The 21964-nt window shown below is 30.0% G+C and overlaps 1 protein-coding gene across 8 annotated transcripts in view; it reads left to right on the forward strand.

Annotated features, from left to right (window-relative positions):
* Positions 1–21964, forward strand: part of LOC142333864 (uncharacterized) — a 782720-nt gene that overhangs the window by 601127 nt on the left and 159629 nt on the right. The gene's annotated exons all lie outside the window — the stretch shown is intronic.

Genomic DNA, 21964 nt, shown 5'->3' on the forward strand with positions numbered 1-21964 from the left:
ATGTTAACTAGAATTCTGTACAGAAGAATTGAGAGGAGAGTGGAAAAAGTGTTAGGAGAAGACCGATTAGAATTCACTAAAACTTTAGGTAAAAGGGAAGCAATTTTAGTGATGAAATTAATAATAGAAGGAATATTAAAGAAAAACAAACCGACATACATGGCACTTATAGATTTATAAAAAGCATTTGATAACGTAGACTGAAATAAAATGTTCAGAATTTTTAAAAATTTAGAGTTCAACTATAGAGATAGAAGAACAATCGCTAAAATTTACAGTAATATTCGAAGAAGATAAGAAATAAGCAGTAATAAAAAAGGGAGTCCGTCAAGGATGTTCCCTATCCGCGTTACTTTTTAATCTTTACATAGAACTAGCAATTAATGATGTTAAAGAACAATTTAGATTCGTAGTAACAGTACAAGGTGAAAAGATAAAGATGCTACGATTTACTGTTGATATAGTAATTCTAGCCGAGAGTAAAAAAAATTTAGAAGAAACAATGAACGGCACGGATGAAGTTCTACGCAAGAACTACCGCGTGAAAATAAACAAGAACAAAACGAAAGTAATGAAATGTCGTAGAAATAACAAAGATGGACCACTGAATGTGAAAATAGGAAGAAAAAAGGATTACAAAGGCAGAATAATATTGTTATTTGGGATGTACAATTACTAATGCTGGACAAAGCAGGAGCGATATAAAATGCCGAATAGCTCAGGGGAAAGGGCTTTCAGTCAAAATTAAATTAATTTAAAAATCAGAAAAACATTTATGAAAGTATATATTTGGAGCGTAATTTGTATGGAAGTGAAACTTGGACGATCGAAGTACACGAAAAGATAAGATTAGAAGCTTTAATTCTTCTACATTTACAATCTTAAATGGAAGCATCTAAAAACTATTTCACTAAAAAATATTCAGCCAATAAAAAGTTTACCAATACGGTGGGGGGGGGGGGGGAGGTTGAATTACGAAGAAATTTATTTTTAATGTCATTACTAAAAGTCTATTATTTAAATTTTAAATAATTAAAAGTTTAAATAAATCGAAAACGTTTTGAAAAATTAAAAAAAAAATTAGGTTCTTTTATGTCCAATATTGCCTACAAATTATTATTTTTTTGTTCGATAAAAAAATCACTTGTTGTGACGGAAAGATTGAATAATGTACTACACCTCACTCATGGCGTCGATACATCGATTATTAATGACATATCGACAGTGTTACGAGTATTACTAAGAGGTTTATTCGTCCGAATTTGCTAGAGACCGTAAAATATCGTGTAATGTGAAGCACGTATACAGAATTATAAGATTCCTACTGTCCGTACTGATGCTGTATATGAAATATGATGTATATGGGGGCGCGAAAGGTTTAAGACGAGATATATCGATTTTTGATCATTTTTATTAACGGTTTCTTACAGAAGATCATATAACATCATCTAACGTGATGCATTCATATAGAATATCATGATTCCCAATGTGCCTATTCGCCGCACGCCGAAAAATCTTTAAAAAATATATGGGTCGATGGATAATCTACTTTTTTTTAAGTCGGTTTGCAAAATTTTTAGAAATTTGATTTTCCAAAATCAAACCTATTGGACTACGATGTCAAGAAAGTAAAAACAATAAATATATTATACGAAAGACATAAAACAAAGACCGTTTTAAACGTTACTTTTGTTAATCTAAGAGTGAATGTATATTTGTTTGTCCCTTATGCGTTCTTATACCAATACCCGACAGCGATGAAACTTTGGTGAGTTTTGGGCACGCCCACGAAAAAGTTTAAGATAGTTTGGACCCGCTAAGTGGCACTGGAGATACGATATTTCGAAAAATTGTATTTATGGTCCGATTTGGATCAAATTCAGTATATATATGAGTTACGTGAAAAGAATTATTTTTGCAAAGAAGGGAAAAATAAAAAGAAGGAGAGTGGGGAGGAGGGAAAGGTTAAAACTTGAGAAGTTCCGTAATGTTAAGTTTTTTAATGTTTTGTCAACCTTTCAATTGTATTCATTTAATCTATATATATATATATATATATATATATATATATATATATATATACTCAAATCAAGCAATAGCGAAGCATTCCCAGGTCAGCTAGTTATTAATAAGTGTGTTTTGTTAGACTGCATACTTGATATATTTTGTACACGTTAAATAATAATATTGCATTGTCTTAGTAGAATATTTAAATTATCTATGAATCCGGATTAAAATTTGTAATAACTTACCGTCGTTTTGATTTATGTACTCAGTATCCTTTGCAGGATGAGCCATTTTACTGCAAATAACTGCGATTATGTTATCAGCGCAAACAGCTGAATTCTTGTCGTTTTCATTTTTCATTATAAACGGTGATCTTTGCTTCTTATTAATAAAAAGTGAAATAGATCAAAATCTCTTTTTTATAGTAAAACATTAAGGAAATCCGATTAAAAAAACAGTGTTACAGTAAATTAACAACTGATAATTTAGGTAAAGGATGTGGTATCCGAATTCGATAATATGTTCTTTGTTTGGAAGTTTATAATTTATGTTATATGAGTGTACGACTTATGTGTTTTACCGACGGTCGGTACTACCTAAACTAATGTAATTTCACATCTTACGTAAAACAAATTTTGCTTGTCGGTCGCTAAACTAATGTAACCGTGAGGCTAAACCCACCTCGTACCGAGGCGGCCGGGCGATCAAGTTGGAGACCCGGCCACAACGAGTTACGTTTTACACCTAAAAATAAATATTATTTATTTATTTATTTATACCGCTTACCTGTGACGTCGCAACATTTAAGAGAGATAATTTACGATATAATTTTATTGCAAAACTATTGATATATATTTACATTAAAAAAATGTTTTATAAAATTGAAAATATCTATTTTTTTATTTCCTTGTACGAAGTATTGAAATCGCGAAAAATTTCAATTTTCAGATTTGAACGGAACTATCTATTTTGACCATCCCTGAATTCATTTTGACTAGTTTCGGCATAACGTCTGTACGTACAAATGTACCTCGCATAACTCAAAAACTATTAGACGTAAGATGTTGAAATTTTGGATTTAGGACTGTTGTAAAATCTAGTTTTGCACCTCCCCTTTTTATTACAATCGACTGCAAGAAAAGTATCAAAAAACCCAGAATCCAAAACGATTTGGATTATAGACTTTTTCTTAACTGCACTAATAAGTTCTCTTTGAGAGATTTACAACGACATATCATAAGCGGTACTTATTTTCATCGGTTTCAGAGTTATAGCCAGATGAAATTTTAATTAATGAATATTTTGATAATTAATGTACCTCTGATTGTAAACAAAAATTACGATAAACATTATTTCAATAAACAATTAAAAAAAAATATGAAAAAATAACAGAAGTTATTAATGAAATAAAATTTTATGCACTTTCATTTTCAAAAAAAAAGTGTTCATGTAGTTTAAAATGCGTACAAGGACGTCGTGGGGCGTGAACATCAGATTTTTTTAACTGAGTAACTAAGAAAATCAACTAACAAATATTCAATAAATAAGATTTTTTTATTACTGTGTTACTATTTTGTTATACTACTACGTCAAGAAAGACGTTTGAAAAAATTCCGTTAAAAATATGTAATAAATAAAAAGATAGCATCTTTGGTTAGCACGAAATTTTATGAAATTTTCTTTTTAATGCTAAGATAAGCATACACGGACATACTACTGAGGTTAATACAAAGTGGGCTTACATTAGCAAAATTTTGAGAAAATTGGCCCCCAAATCAAGTCTTTAGAAGTAGTGTGCTAGAATATTAAAGAACTAGATTCTAATGAAAAAGATAACAAGATGATAATGCATTTGTTAATTATTCATAAATGTGATTTATTACACTGCATATATGTTATACGCGTTAAATAATATATCGCGTTGTCTTAATAGAATTTTTAAATTATCTATGAATTCGACTTAAGTGTTATTATAACTTACCGTCGTGTTGATCTGTGTTCTTAGTAATCTTTGCAGGATAAGCCATTGTATTGCAAATAACTGCTACTATTGTTATAAGCGCAATCAACTGAATTCTTGTCGTTTTCATTTTTAATTATAAACAATGATCTTTGCTTCTTATTAATAAGCGAGATCGATAATAATACCTTTCTTATAGCAAAACAATAAGGAAATCCGATTAAAAAAACAGCGTTATCGTAAATTAAACGATAATGTGCAGTAAAGGATGTGGTACAGGAATGCAAAAATATATTTTTTTAATTAGTGGTCGATGTTAGAGTAGGGTTTAGATTCATTAGTAAATTTTATATTTATAAGAAAAATTTACATTATACCTTTATCATTAATTTACAAAGAACATATATTTTAAACTTTAAAACAATAACTAGTTCGACTACACAAATTCGTACAACTTAATAAATTTTCATGTTTTATTTAATTTTCAATTTTTCAATTTAAATAATTAATCTTACGGTGAAAATCCAGTAAGGTGGTATAGACTGCCATAATTTTTATGCGAACAACTGTATAATATACATAAAATGAACTCGGTTTTCAAATTATAATACAACAGAGATCAAGGATGTAACGACTGACACTAATCCAACGCTTGCCTGTAAACAATATATTCTGTCATGCCTGCTGCAACTCGAATAAATAGGTGCATTGATAATACACAACACAAATATTGCTGACCGTTTACAGCTTTAAGCATTTCGTACGATTTCCTCCTTTGATTATACACAGCAAGATTTTCAGGAAAAAGGATTTGAAAATTATTTGGATGAACAAGTCCCAAAACTTAATTCGCTCCATCGCTAAATGGTTTGATCTCACTTTAACGACAGATTGTGAGGTCTGTAATGTAGCGTTAAAGTTTCTAGATTTTGTTTCAGGTATTTTTCAATACCTCGGCACAAAATGAACAAAACCCAAAAACTACAACGCTACATTAAAGACCTCACAATTTGTCATTAGTGTTAATTTTTTTTTTTGCCTTCAGTCATTTGACTGGTTTGATGCAGCTCTCCAAGATTCTTTATCTAGTGCTAGTCGTTTCATTTCGGTACACCTGCTGCATTCTACATCCCTAACTATTTATTTTACATATTCCAAACGTTGCTGTCTGCATAATTTTTCCCATCTACCTGACCCTCCAATATCAAAGCGATTATTCCAGGATGCCTTAATATGTAGCCTATAAGTCTGTCTCTTCTTTTAACTATATTTTTTCAAACGCTTATTTCTTCATCGATTTGTCGCAACGATCTCTTCATGTATCACTTTATCCACCCGTCTGATTTTTAACATTCTCCTATAGCACCGCATTTCTAAAGCTTCTAATCTTTTTCTTCTCAGATACTCCGATCGTCCAAGTTTCACTTCCATATAAAGCGACGCTCCAGAAAAATACTTTCAAAAATGTTTTCCTGACGTTTAAATTAATTTCTGATGTAAGCAAATTATATTTTTGGCTGAAAGCTCGTTTCGCCTGTTCTATTCGGCATTTAATATCGCTCCTGCTTCGTCCATCTTTAGTAATTCTACTTCTCAAATAACAGAATTCTTCTATCTCCATAATTTTTTGTTTCCTATTTTTATATTCAGCGGTCCATCTACATTATTTCTACTACATTTCATTAATTTCGTTTTGTTCTTGTTTATTTTGATCCGGTAGTTCTTGCGTAGGGCTTCATCCGTGCCATTCACTCTTTCTTTTAAATTTAGAATTTCCTAAGACTACTCATAGAAGACTCTCTTACACGTTCACCATTGTCTTCGGACACATTCGATCGTCATGTATTCTTCCCTTTAGAAGTACAACCAGTGGTTTGAAATTATTTATACCGTCTACGAATGTTATTGTCGCTCGGTGGATAACAACGGAATATCAAACAGAACGCACGTTGAACGTTAATTAATTTCAAATCTTGCAAAGTGCAAAATATACCACGAAATTTGTTAGAGGGTCGCCACCTTTACTACTAGCGCTTTCAAGTGGACGATACAGGAAACAGTTTATGAGCTTGCGCACACCTAAAACTGTTTAAATTGCCTTTTCATTTCACTTATAATTAATTAATGTATGTGAAACTTTAGATATGTTATATAGCTTTAAAACCACGATGTTCAGTTTGAAACATACGGTACAATGAAGGAAATTATTATTTAGTTACTTAAAACGTTCAAGTTTAAAATTAATCCGATTTCATTGACAGTTTTCCCCCATTTCTAAAAAATCCTTTCAAGATTTCAGTATGTTTTGTAAAAAATACTTTAGTTTGATAAAAGAATTTGGCTATATATATATGCAAATTATTGTACATATATAGAAAATTATTGTATGCATATTAATTACATACACACATTTTTATTTTAAAGAAAAGTACATTAATAATTTCTGATATTTTTTTCATATTTTTTTTCTTATTATTATAGAATTTTATTTATCTTAAAACTGTTTTTACAATAAAATGTTAATAATTACTAATAAATTGATATATTTAAATTGAAAAAAGTTACAAAAAAAAAGAAGAAATTAAGTCGATTTCGAACTGATGTTCCTTCCCCTTGTAAAACTCAAATGTTTTATTAAATAAAATCTTACTTGTTTATAAATCTGGAACCACTTAAAATAATTACTACAAATTTATATCGTTGAAAAGCTCTCAATAAGGACTTATTCCTGCAGTTAAGAAAATTTCCAAAATGCAAATTCTTTTGCAATTTGCCCTTATTTTAGGATAGTTTTGCTCCAGTCCATTGCAATTAAAAGAAGAGGTGCACAACTGTAAATTACAGAAGTGCCAATTCCAAAATTTGAACATCCGACATCTAATCGTTTTTGAATTACGCGAGATACATACATACATATAGACGTCACGCCGAAACTAGTTAAAATGGATTCAGAGATTGTCAAAACGGATATTTTCGTAGAAATCTGAAAACCAAAATGTTTCGTGTTGAAAGTACATCCTTTACTTCGTACAAGGAAGTAAAAAGAGGGTGACAGAATTGGTATTTATATAACAAAATATTAATTTTTTTAAAACTTTAATTTTATAAATTGAAAACTGAACTGTACATAGCATGAATGCAAATGATATAACAAGTTTTATAAATAATTAAATATGTATATATTAATCTGCTGGTATTCATTTTTACATCATTTCTACTTTAAAGTAAATGGCTTCAATCAATCCGTATCGGAGCAGGAGTAACATATTTAACCTTCACTACACTGAAAAGAGAAACAAAAATAAAAAATTAGTAAAAAAATAATAAAATTTACCCGCCTCCCAACAAAATATAATTTTATATGGTCGGTAACTGTTCGTTTATTAACAAAAATTTTCATCAATTAAAATTATTTAATAAAAAACGTACTTTTATAAAAACAAAAAGAAATAAAAAATTCTATATATTTTTAGATAATATTATAGAAAAATAACAATATAACCGAATTACAAGCAATTAATTAAACTGCTCAAAATGTTCTCCAGGGTTGTTTTTGTGTTACTTGTAACGCACTGAGAATTTTAATAACTATTCTCTTGTATTTCACTTTTGTTGTTTTTTTTAAATTTGATCGTTTACTTTTTTAAATAATTTCTTCTTTGTTTTCGTAATACTAAAAATTTTGTTTTGTTTAATACCTACTGAAAATCTGCTGAATATTATACGCGTTTTTAAATATTTATGACTGCAATAATAATAGTAGAAATCAAACAAAACAATCATAAATTGCAATCTATTATAGGAAAAAAATGAAACTGAAGGTAACTCAAGAACGACATAAACAATCTTCATCAAACTTTTACGTGTACATATTTAGAGGTACTGTAACAGCATATTTAAATTTCAATAAAATTGATCGAGTAGTTTTCGAAATCTTCAAGTTACAAAATTTCTACATTATTTTACGTGTATATACAATAGCATTCAAATTTCACAGAACACAGGGAATTTTTTGTTCATTTTTATGTTATGGCTACACTGCTCGACTACACCCATTCTTTAAGATGTCTGAGAAACACGTGATTGTTGTTCTTCGGTTATTTAGTAATTTTCATATTATAAATATTGTTTTGTAAAAATTTATATAATTTTTATTACAAAATCATAAATTTATGTTTTTTGTTAATGCGTTTTGAATACATAATAATGTACAAAAATTCAAGAAAGCGTTCAAAAATAGTGAACATACCAGTATGACAATGACGAATAGCTTCTGAGTGCGGTATCGGAATAGGAACAAAGAATACTATTTTAAAACGATCTAAAGAAACCGGGTCCATATCAAGTCAAAGGAAAAGGAAATGCGGTCGTAAAAAACTTCAACACAGGATCGGTTGGTTATTAGTGAAAAAAAGTAAACTTGATCAAAAATTATATGCTGTGGACTTAAATCGAGAATTAGCAGCCAGTGGAACAGATTTACTAAAGACAACTCTTGGACGTCAAAATCTTGGAGCTGGACGGAAAGCTTGCAGCCGGCTTTTAACAAGAGTAATGTGGAAAAAAACGGTTCTTGTAGACCAAAGCACATGTTTAGTAGACCAAATAAAATGGACAAATGTTATGTTTTCCGTCAAGTCACATTTTTATATGGGGAAAAAGTACCGCAATCAGAAAAGCATCACGTGAAAATACATCACCGGCTCTTAGAAAAAAAATATTTTGCGATTGTTGCCATTTGCGTGTCCCTAGTTCATTATTTCCAATACATCATATTTTGAAAAGCGATTGATACATAAAGGTTCTGAAGGAAAGGGTTGCAACATAACTTTGAAACAAATCCCTAAAAGGTAATGGAGTATTCCAAAAAGATTTCGCGCCAGGCTACTTATTTCGGAAAAAGTAGAAAATTTTTCCGAAGGACCAAACATTAAAATGCTTCCGTGGAAACTCCCCATACTTAAATTCAATTGAAAATATTTGGGCAGTAGTCAAAAAACGACTCGCAAGAATGAATTGTACCACAAAAATTGACCTCATTAAAGCAATATCGACATGGTTTCATGATGAAAAATAAAAATAACGTGTAGTACTTGTTAATCGATGCTAAAAGAATACGTGAAGCGGTTAAATATAAAAGAGGACGTAATAATATCTAGATACTTTTTTTAGTTAATAACACTCCAGTTAAATTAAATGGTATTTTTGTGTTCGTCGGTATCCAAAACGCAAAGAAAATTAAATTTCACCTCTTACTGATACCATGCAACCGCATATCTTTTCGAAAAGACACTAACAATGTAAAATATATTTACAAAAGATATATAATTATATTACTTTTGTAATTATGAATAAACATTTTAAATTAAATAATAGGGATGAAATATGAAAAAAAATCCGATTGCGATATAAGAAACTTCTATTCCAAATAAAGATCCATTCTGATTCTGTTTGTAAACGAATAGTTACTTTTAAAATATGTATTTACACGTGTATGCACACAAATACACACACAGATTGCTCTGAAAAGTTGTTGAAGCAAATTTCTGTAGTAGATACAAGTAGCGCTATCTCTCGGACAACCAAGGAACTATGTAGTACGATGTCTGACGAGTGTGTGTCAAATTTCATCACGTTTCGTCACTTCAAACTCGAGTTAAACTCGGCCGCGTACGTTATGTTCGTGTGACCTTGTGCAAGCTCGCGTTTGGAACACAGAAGCGCTATAAAATTTTGTGATCGACTTCAGAAATCTTTCATTTAATTTATTCTATGATACAGAAAGCATTTGGAGATGAATCTACATCTCGTACTACAACATACAAGTGGTGAAAGCGGGTAAAAGACGGTAAAGAGTCGTTGGACGATGACGAACAAAGGCGGAGGCTGTCAACAGCTGTTCACTACGAAAACGTTGCGAAATCGCGCGCCCTACTGCTCGAAAATTCTCATCGTACCGTTCGGGCCATAGCAGAAGAGCTAAACATCGGTAAAGACGCGGTGCGTACAATTCTAACAGAAAAAATTAACCGCCGAAAGGTGTGCTTTCGTTTCCTTCCATTCTCCTTCGCCGAAGAACAAAAACACGTGTGTCTTTCTGGCGCTCAAGACTTTGTTGAAGCTCGCGATAGCGACCCTAAGTTTTTGCAAGCAGGCATAACTGGAGATGAATGCTGGTGTTTCATGTATGATCCGCAAACGAAGCGTCAATCCCCTGCTTGGTTCAGTTCTGGAGCACAATTCCCGACAAAAGTCAGACAACAAAAATCAAGATTGAAAACGATGTTGATTGCATTCTTCGACTAAAAGGACCTGATTTATCATGAATTTGTCCCATCCGGTCATACCGTGAATTCTAAATTTTATTTGGAAGTAATGAAATTTTCATTCGTCGTATCCGGCCAGAATTCCGAGATCCATGCAGTCGGACTCTCTTGCACGACAATGCCCCGGCACACATAGCAACAGTTTTAACACGTTTTTACGCCGCAAATCAAATCACCGTCTTATCCAAACCGACTTGTCTCCTGCAGACTTTCCTGTTCCCGAAACTCAAATTGAAGACGAATGGCTGCTTTTTCAACGACATTCCGGCCATCGAAAGGGGATCAACCGAGCAGTTGAAGACGATCTCACAAAGTGATTTCCCCAGACCGTTTTATATTGACGCTGGAACGAGTGCATATTATGAGAAGGATTCTATGAAGAGGACTGATGTGAGTAAATTCGTTTATCTTTAAATCTGTAATTTTATTTAATTTACTTCGGGAACTTATCAGACGTAATGTGTGTGTGTGTGTGTGTATGTGGGGGGCGGGGTGCGTGTTCGTGTATATGTATATATATGTACAATATTTATAATAAAGCTGTGAAATTCATGTAACGTATGCAGACAATTACTATGCAGAAAAATATATTACCTTGGTTCTTTCATTTTTTGAGTTGCAAAAACTGAACACCTACCGAATAGAGAGCCACAACCTCCAAATCTGTACCTAGTACGTCGAATTACTCTTTCACCTGAAAAGAATTTTATTGTACAAAAATTACAATTAAGTTCAATGAATATTAACTGAAATAGCAAATGATAACATGTAATATTTTAATTTGAACATATATCTCGAACTAGCAAATAAAAATAAAATTATATATTATATATATATATACACGTTATCCCACGAAGAAACGGAGAAACCTTCAGGTTATGTTCTACAGGTTAAAATAATTAAATAATATGATAAAAGTTTTTAAAAATTTTTAAAAACTTGCTTTACAAATTTTACTCATACTTTAATCAAATTATTATCATGCATTGCATGATTATAATTAATAGGTTAATTTGGATTTCAAAAGATAACATCACATATTGAAATCTCTAATATATTTATACAATATTAAAGAAATTTTCAATCAAACATTTACTATATGAAGTAATGAAATAGCGACATTTTTCCTTAGTGAATTTTTTATGTCTTTTACTTAATTATCGCAATTTTCGAGAAAGGTTATTTGAGTTTTTATAAAACAGTTTTCATTCGAACCATCTGTGATAATGCATCATCATTATTGATGCATAATTAATTGCATTTTTAAATGCATTATTAATTTCCACTCTTTATTTAATGTATGAATGATGTTTGCAAATATAATGTTGGAATATTGTTTATCACCCGACCTTACTAACTGTGTAAAATATCATAAATCGGCCACGTCAGGAAGTACAGAAAATTAACGATGTAAGATTTGAAGACAAACATAAAAAAAAAAAAATTTTGATTTAAAGATTTGCAAGTAAAAATTATATATAAACATAGATTTGGAAAATTCGTTTTTCGATTTACAAGTAGAGAAAGAATCCATCCGCTTTTCAGCTTTTCTAATTAGAAGAAGCCCTAATATAATATTTGGAACGCAAATTATGAAGTAAAGTAGGTGGATTCTTTTGTAATTTAAGCTGAAAAGCACGATAAAAAGTACTCCAGTATTTTTTAAGATTTATGAAATAAAAACAAAATTCGGTATCCAAAAACAATTTTTTTTGGGTTTGTAATGCAAAAACTTTATCAAGTGACTTAATAAATGCGAAATATATAGAAAAAAAACTTGTAGAGAATTTAATTCTCAGGAAAGTAATGTAAATCCCAAAAAATTAGTAACTAATCGATTTTTTATTGAAATAAAAGAAACAAAAATTAGAAATTTTCGTTTTAGAAATTAGAAATTCTCTAACGAGAATTACAAAGGATCGTTTTCTGTTGAACGCCAAATAAATGATCGTGTGATTCAACATATTAACGTAAGGACACAAATACAAGGCCGATTTCATGTCGTGCAGGTTTGTCAAAAAAGGAAAGTGTGGCGCATCCTGCGGTAAGAAAATATTTAACTTTTCCACCTGCGGAAAGGTTAAAAATATGCAGCCAACAGATTACCCCTTGAGATTTAACTTCTGTTATAATCTTGTAGACGATGGAAGGTATTATCGATTTCATTTACCGATTACGCCAGTTTTACCAGAAACGGATTCGTCAATTCTACAAATAATCATTTACGGGGCGAAAAAATCCACACGGTTCTGTGGAAACTAGTTTTGAATGTATACATCGTATTAATATTTGGTGTAGCATTATTTATGACGTAATTCTGATACGGTTTTCTTTTCGACGAAAACCTTACCGAAGATGCATACGTTGGTTTCTTGAAAAATAATTTGCCGGCTCTTTTGGAGGATGTACCTTTACAAACTATAATGCAAGTGATTTTTGAGCACGATGGTCTAACACTACATTTTTTCTTTAGCAGCTACAAATCGGTTGAATTCTATTTTCTTAAACCGGATTGGGCGTGGTGGTTGAATAGATTGGCCGCCACGAACACCGTACTTATCAACAGATTTGGGACCGTATGAAAACGATAATATACGATCAAAATGTTAATAATAAAGAAGATTTACTCATTACAATACAAAATGGTATTGAATATATACGAAACGATCCTGTAATGATACGGTAACCCACCGAAAATATTTTACGTCGGGCAGAGCACTGTCTACATTGTGAAGGAGGAAATTTCAAACAATTTCTGTAACCGGGGTTTGTTATTCTATTAGTATCTATCATTTTGTATATTTTATTTCTTTCCTACATTAAGAATAATGTTTTTATGTTATTTAAGAATTTAGAATTTAGAAAGAATAATACGATTTTCTGCCTATTTTTCGTTTTTTGCTTCAATAAAAAACCGATTTGTAACGATTCTTGTTTACTTTTTCTAGGTTGTATTTAGATTAATTTTCTCAGAATTAAATATATCACAAGTTTGTTACTAAATCTTCCGCATTCATTTGTAATTTAACAAAGGTATTGTACTACAAACCTAAAAAAAAAAGTTGTTTTTTGACACCGAATTTTGTGCTTTACGTCCGATATATGAAAAAGTACTTGAGTTACACGTATTGAAATTGTTTTGTCCTTTTACTCAGCTCAAATTACATAAGAAACCACCAACTTTGTCCCGTAATTTCGAACCGAAAAATTCCAGTAGGGCTTTTATTTATCAGAAGAGCTGAAAACCGGACGCAATCTTTCGCTAGCTGAAACTAGAAAAAAAGCGTTTTCAGACATATATATGAACGTTTTTCATTATTTTTACCAGTAGTACATGTCCTGAAATTTTCTCGGTTTCTTCGTGGGACATTCTGTAGCCGACAGCTAAAATAACCGAAAAAATAAATAATAATATTATTATTATTATTTTGTTGTTATTAAAAAAGTGATAAATCCTATTTTAACAATTGAAGAGAAATTACAGTTTTGTTCATCACATATAAAACTTTGTCAAATATACTATTGCACCGAGTAAAAAATTTCATTTTTTGTTTGAACTGAACGTTTTGACATGTATTGAAAATATGTAAATGATTTCTCGCAGCAGGCCTAATTGTTTTATAATTAACTTATTTTTTTGTAAGAAAAAAGAAACATTGCAAGAAACGTGCAATTTCTACGCTACTAAAATCTGCTTCATTTGGCAGATCTCCAAGACCGGTAAGGAAAAATTCCGATGAAAATCTAAGACGTGGAACTTTAGAGACAAATTACATGTAAGTACTTAGTAGTTATTAAGAACCCCAATTATAAATACTCTATATGAGTAATCTGCTTTATGATTTCCAAAGAAGTTGTTTACACCCTTCCACGCAGAAAACTCACAGTCATTCAAACTGAATTCAAATTCAATATCATTCATTAGTTTTCTTATTTTCAATCCCAAAACTTTCCTTTATCATTTAAATTAGGAATTATTTTTTTTAAATGAAATCCAACCCTATCACCATATATTGTTTTAACGAATGTTTTCATTAAACTTAGTTTAACGTGTGATAACAGGAAGTAAATCTCTTCAGGTTTTACTATTGCGGACTCGGAACTTCTCCATGCGAGTTAAAGGTTACTTCGGGGTAATATTTCCGACATGAAACAGAAACGTTTTCGAACTACGCTTTGAGAAGTCAATAAAATGACACCATTCATCCGGATGGTGTATATCTCCCGAAGCTTCTACGTAATTAGAAAACCTAAATTTTGGTACTGGAAGATTTCTTGTACCAAGTAAAGGAAGTAAAGTGATAGCGAAAAATTACGGTTTTCAGATTTCAACTGAAGTATCGATTCTGATCATCCCTGAATTCATTTTGATTAATTTCGGCTTTACGTATGTACTTATATTTCTCGCGTAACACAAAAACGATTAGTCGTAAGATGTTGAAATTTTTGAATTTAGGAGTGCTGTTAACCTCCTCTTTTGATTCTAATCTACTGGACCAAAATCGTCCAAAAAATCCCAGAATCCAAAAAAATTTGAATTATGGACTTTTTATTAACTTCAGTAATAACTTGTCATCGAGAGATTTACAACGATACATCATAACCGGTACTTATTTTGATCGGTTCCACAGTTATAGCCAAACGAAATTTTAATTAATGAAATATTTCCATCTTACAAAACAAAACATATCGGTTGGAATCAGACATCCTCTACTTTTTTTAACGCTTTTTTTTTAATTTAAATATACTGATGTATTAATAATTATTAACCTCTAACTGTAAACAAATATTACGATAAACAATAATTCAATAAACAATTTTAAAAAAAACATGAAAAATATCAGAAATTATTAATGAAACAAAATTTAATATAATTTCATTTAAAAAAAAAATGTGTACATGTAATTTAAAAGTCGTACAAGGAAGTCATGTGGTGTCCAAATAAGATTTTTTACTTTTATTATGTTAAATGGAAGTAACCAAAAAAAATCAACTAAAAAATATTCAATCGATAAGATTTTTTTCATTTCGGATGGGGGGTAAAATTATGATAAAATATCATTCTAATGTTATTCAAAGTATATTATTTAACCTTTAAAGAATATGAAAAGATTAAATAAACAAAAAGTTTAAAATGTTTTTAAATCAATATTTTCAAAATGTTATCGCTGCTTCATTCCCAGTATCGCATAAAAAGTAATTTTTTCGGGTTCGCTTGCATTATTACTATGCCAAGAAAGACATTAAAAAAAGTTCCGTTAAAAATATGCAATGTATAAAAAGATAGCATTTTTGGTTAGGGGGAGAGTTTCAGAAAATGTTCTTTTTAATGTTACACGCATATATTACTGAAGTTAATACAAAGTGGGGTTACATTAGCAAAATTTTGAAAAAATTGGCCCCCAACTCAAGGCTTTAGAACTAAGATGCTAGAATATTAAATACCTAAATTCTAATGAAAGACATAACAAAATGATATCTTAAAATAACGCATTTGTTAATTATTAATAAATGTTTTTTATTACACTGCATATATTTTATACGCGTTAAATAATAATTTTGCATCGTCTTAATAGAATATTTAAATTATCTATGAATTCGACTTAAGTGTTATTATAACTTACCGTCACGTTGATCTGTGTTGTCAATAATCTTTGCAGGATAAGCCATTGTATTGCAAATAACTGCTACTATTGTTATAAGCGCAATCAACTGAATTCTTGTCGTTTTCATTTTTAATTGTAAACAATGATCTCTTCTGCTTATTAATAAATGAGATCGATCAAAATACTCTTTTTATAGCAAATCATTAAGGAAATCCGATTAAAAAACAGATATTATAAATTAACCGATAATGTTCAGTGACGGATGTGGTACAGGAATGCAAAAATATATTTTTTAATTATTTGTGTATGTTAATGTACGACTTATGATTCTTTAGAAAATGTTATCTTTATAAGACAAATTTACCATATTCTTTTATCAATTAATCTATAAAAATATTTATGTTAGTAAACCAGCTTTTTTTCTTTTCCTGTTTAGCCTCCGGTAACTACCGTTCAGATAATACTTCAGAGGATGAATGAGGATGATATGTATGAGTGTAAATGAAGTGTAGTCTTGTACAGTCTCAGTTCGACCGTTCCTGAGATGCGTCGTTAATTGAAACCCAACCACCAAAGAACACCGGTATTCACGATCTAGTATTCAAATCCATGTAAAAATAACTGGCTTTACTAGGACTTGAACGTTAGAACTCTCGACTTCCAAATCAGCTGATTTGGGAAGACGTGTTCACCACTAGACCAACCCGGTGGTTAGTAAACCAGCTTATACACCCGGCATTTTACGGGGTCATAATCTCTTCGTGGGCTCATACTTTCCTTTTTACATCCTTGTAAGAAGTAAAAGTAATATTGTGATCGCAAAAAATTTCGGTTTACAGATTTCAACGGAAATATCCATTTTCACCATCCCTGAATCAATTTTGACTAGTTTCGGCGTGACGTCTCTAGGTACGTATATATCACTTACAACTGAAAAACGATTAGGCGTAGGATGTTGAAATTTTTAATTTAGAACATCTAGTTGTACATCTCTCCTTTTGATTGCAATCTTTTGAACCAAAATTGTCCAAATAAGCCCAATATCCAAATAAAAATTGGATTTTGGACTTTATCTTAACTGCAGTAATAAGCCCTCATTGAGAGCTTTACAGTGATATATCACAAGTGGTATTTATTTTCATCGGTTCCAGAGTTATAGCCAAATACAGTTTTAATAAATGAAATATTTGGATTTTGGAAAATGTTTTTATGTTTCGTGTGTGTGTTGAACTCACTTTTACCTTCTGCGGGTAGATAGTCAGTTCCTTTGTTTACGTAAGTTCTTTTAGTCTTACTTAAGACTAGGATTCACCGTATGCTCACCGTAAGATTAATTATTTAAATTGAAAATTAATAAAACATAAAAATTGATTAAATTTTACGTATTTGTGTAGTCGCATTAGTTATTGTTTTAAAGTTTAAAATACCTTCTTTCTACAGACTCCTCGCGTTTTCATCACGCTATACCATTTTAGGTAATAAACGGGCTAGATTTGAAATCCAAATACAATTTATGTATCTTTTCATTGTTAACGGAAGTTTGTATTATTGTGCAAATTAGGAACAATATTTGTAAAAAAATCTGATGTGGACGTCATATGACTTCTTTGTACGCCTATTAAATTACATGTACACATTATTTTTTAAAATGAAAATTACAAAAAAAATTATTTTATTAATAAATTCAGATATTTTTATTATTGAATTATTATTTATCGTAGTTTTCTTTTATAATCGGAGGTTAGTTTACTAATAAATCAAAATATATAAATTTAAAAAAAGTTAAAAAGAAACTGATGAAGACTGATTCAAACCGATGTGCCTTACCCTTATAAGATCTAAATATTTCATTAATTAAATTTGTATTTGGCTATAAGTCTGGAACCGATTAAATAAAGTGCCATGATATATCGTTGAAAAGCTCTCAATGAGGGCTTATTACTGCAGTTAAGAAAAAATCCAAAATTGGGTATTTGATACTTTTGGTACAGTCAATTTTAATCAAAAGGGAAAGAACACAACTGTATATTACAACAGTTCTAAATTCAAAATATCAACATCTTACGGGTAATCGTTTTTGAGTTATACGAGATACATACGAACAGACGTCATGCAGAAACTAGTTAAAATGGATTCAGGGATGGTCAAAATGGATATTCCCGTTGAAATCTGTAAACCGAAATTTTTCGCTGTCACAACACTTCGTATAAGATAACTTTATCTTATAAAGATAATATTTACTAAAGAATCATAAGTCCAACATTAACATCGACAACTGATTAAAATATATATTTTTGAATTCCTGTACCACATCCGTTACTGCACATTATCGTTTAATTTACGATAACGCTGTTTTTTTAATCGGATTTCCTTATTGTTTTGCTATAAGAAAGGTATTATTATTTACCTCATTTATTAATAAGAAGCAAAGATCATTGTTTATAATTAAAAATGAAAACGACAAGAATTCAGTTGATTGCTCTTATAACAATAATCGTAGTTATTTGCAATACAATGGCTTATCCTGCAAAGATTACTGAGAACACAGATCAACACGACGGTAAGTTATAATAACACTTAAGTCGAATTCATAGATAATTTAAAAATTCTATTAAGACGATGCAATATTATTATTTAACTCGTATAAAATATATGCAGTGTAATAAATCACATTTATTAATAATTAACAGAAGCAGTGCTTAATGATATCATTTTATTATGTCTCATTAGAATCTAGTTCTTTAATATTCTAGCACACTACTTCTAAAGACTTGATTTGGGGGCCAATTTTCTCAAAATTTATCTAATGTAAGCCCAGTTTGTATTAACCTCAGTAGTATGTGCGTGTATGCTTATCTTAGCATTAAAAAGAAAATTTAAAACTAACATAAAATTTCGTGCTAACCAAAGATGCTATCTTTTTATTTATTACATATTTTTAACTGAATTTTTTTAAACGTCTTTCTTGACGTATTCTTTCTAAACGTCTTCCTAGTGACACACCCCCCCCCCCCAAAAAAAAATGGGAAAACTGGGTATAAAGGAGTGGTAACATTTTCAAAATATTGACTTAAAACATTTTTTATAGTTTTTATTTATTTTTTCTTTTCATATTATTTAAATTTTAAAAAATATACTTTTTATAATATACAATAAAATTTCATCGTAATTTGACCCCCAATCCCGAATAAAAAAATCTTAATGACTGAATGTTTTTAGTTACTTTACCATGTAACATAGTAAAAATTAAAAAATCTTATTTGGAACCACATGACTTCCTTCTACGACTTTTAAATTACACGAACACAATTTTTTTTAAATGAAATACATCAAATTTTATTTCGTTAATTCTGATGTATTTTCATATATATATTTTTTTGTTTATTGAATTATTGTTTATCGTAATTTTATTTACAATCAGAGGTTAATTAATTAATCAATATTTAAATTTTTTTTAAAATTAAACAAAAAAGTAGAGGAAGTCGAACCGATATGCCTTCCTATTTAACATCCAAATATTTCATTAATAAAAATTTTATTTGGCTATAACTGTGGAACCGATGAAAATAAGTACCACATGATATATCGTTGAAAATCTTCTGCATAATCCAAGTGGTTTTGGATTCTGGGCTTTTTTTGAATATTTTAGTCCAGTGGATTGCAATCAAAATAGGAGGTTCAAAACTAGATGATACAACAGTCCTAAATCGAAAATTTCAACATCTTATGACTAATCGTTATATATATATATATATATATATGCATACGTACAGAGGTAACGCCGAAACTAGTCAAAATGGATATTTCCTTTCAAATCTGAAATTGAAATTTTTCGCGAATGCAATATTCGTGCAAGGAAGTAAAAATATCGATATTTTCAATTTGATAAAACCTTTTTTTTATTTAAATATATAATGATAATTTAACAATAAAATTAAATCGTAAATTTTTCCTTCCTCCCACAAAAAAATAAATGTTAAGGAACATTCCTTTTTTTGTATAATTATTTTTCTACTATCTAAGAATAAATAACCATTGCTAAGAAAAAGTATTGCAATTTTGTTGTCAGTTTTTTAATTTGGTGTAGTGTTCTGGTCAATCATCTGTACACACTCTTTTTGTAATTTTGAAACTTTGTAAGGTGGAGATTTGAAATATCCAAGATAATTTAAGTGTTACTGTATGGTTTAGTAAAAAATAATAAATAAATTTTATCCCTTTACGGGAGGGAGGAGTAGCAATAACAACAGGAATCATGTGAAACTTTATTTAAATGTTCTCACTGAGACAAGAAAATTAGTCTAAAAAACAATTTTGTCACTTTTTCTATAAAAAAATTAAATTATTGTAAATTTATCTTTTCTAGATTTTCAGGAAATTCAAAATCTAATTAAATAATTTTTTTCACGATTAATCCTCCTAAGAAATACGCGTCTGCGTGGAATGCTGTAAAAAACTTCTTTGGAAATCATAAAGCAGATTACTACAAAAAATTTATAATTCAGCTTCCTAAAAATTATTAAGTACTTCGATGTAATTTGCCTCCAAAGATCCACTTCATCGGGATTTTTCCCTACCATTCTTGGAGATATGAATGACGAACACGGAAAACGCTTTCGCAACCAGAAAAAATGGAACTCAACAATGCCGGATGAATACTGCTGGAATCTCAAGACTGAAATACCTGCAGTAAACTACACCAGAAAGTACAAAAGAAGGAGATTTTAGGTGCGTAGAAATTGCACATATATTGTTGTAATGCGGTTACAGTATTTTGTTTTTCTTACAACAAAATATGGTAATTACAAATCAAATTAGGCGTGTTAGAAAAAATCACTTACTTATTTTTAATCCGTGTCAAAACATTCAATTCAAACAAAAAACAAAATATTTTTGCCCGGTGTAATGTTTTCGATAAAGTTTTGCACGTGATGAAAAAAACTGAAATTTCTCTTCAATTGTTAAAATAGGATTTATCACTTTTTTAATAACAATAATAATAATACTGTTAATTATTTCGGGTATTTTACTTATCGACTCCACGAAGAAACGGAGAAAATTTCAGGACATGTTCTACTGGTGAAAATAATGAAAACGGTTCGTATATATGTCTGAAAACATATATATTTTCTAGTTACAGCTAGCGAAAGATTGTTTCCGGTTTTCAGGTCTTCTGATAAATACAAGCCCAACTGTAATTTTTCGTACGATGATTTACTTGACTTTCAACAGAACACGAACATTTTCAAAATTACGCTTTCTTTCTTACACCGAAGAATTTTTTCGGCTAAAAAAAAAATTACGATTTCATCTATTTTACATCAATAAAATACTGATTTTTAAACGTTTTTATTTACTTTTTATTGGCTGTATTTTCATTACTTTTCTCAGAATTAAATTCTCTACAAGTTTTTTCTACATCTTTCACATTTATTAAGTCATTTAACAAAGGTTTTGTACTACAAATCTAAAAAAAATTTGTTCTTCGACACCGAATTTTGTTTTTTATGTTGTAAATCTTAAAAACTACTGCAGTTACAGTTGTGGGACGTTTTGATCATGTTTTTCAGCTCAGATTACATAAGAAACCACCAACTTTACTCCTTAATTTGCATTCCAAATGTTATAGTAAGGCTTCTTCTTATTAAAAGAACTGAAACAAGACGGATTCTATTTCTAGCTGTAAATCGAAAAAAAAACGTTTTCCAGATCTATGTTTATATGTACTTTTCTTTATCTCACAATGTTTTTTTTCTTCATGTTTGTCTTCAAATCTTGCATCCTTCATTTACTATACTTTTTTTCCTTGCCGATTGGTGAAATTTTGCACAGTTACTAAGTTCGGGTGACAATACAAATTCAACCATTACTTTTGCAAACATTCCCCGTACGAGGAATAAATTAAGGGTGGAAATTAATATTGCATTTAACAAGGCAATTGATTATGCATCAATAATGATATTGCATTATTAGAGATGGTTCGAATGATAGCTCTTCTATAAAATCTCACAAAAATTGTGAAAGTTCAGTATTTCGTTGTTTTGTATAGTAAATGTTTGATTGAA

Source organism: Lycorma delicatula, chromosome 13 (assembly GCF_047948215.1).
Source record: "Lycorma delicatula isolate Av1 chromosome 13, ASM4794821v1, whole genome shotgun sequence".
Classification (NCBI taxonomy): Eukaryota; Metazoa; Arthropoda; class Insecta; order Hemiptera; family Fulgoridae; genus Lycorma; species Lycorma delicatula.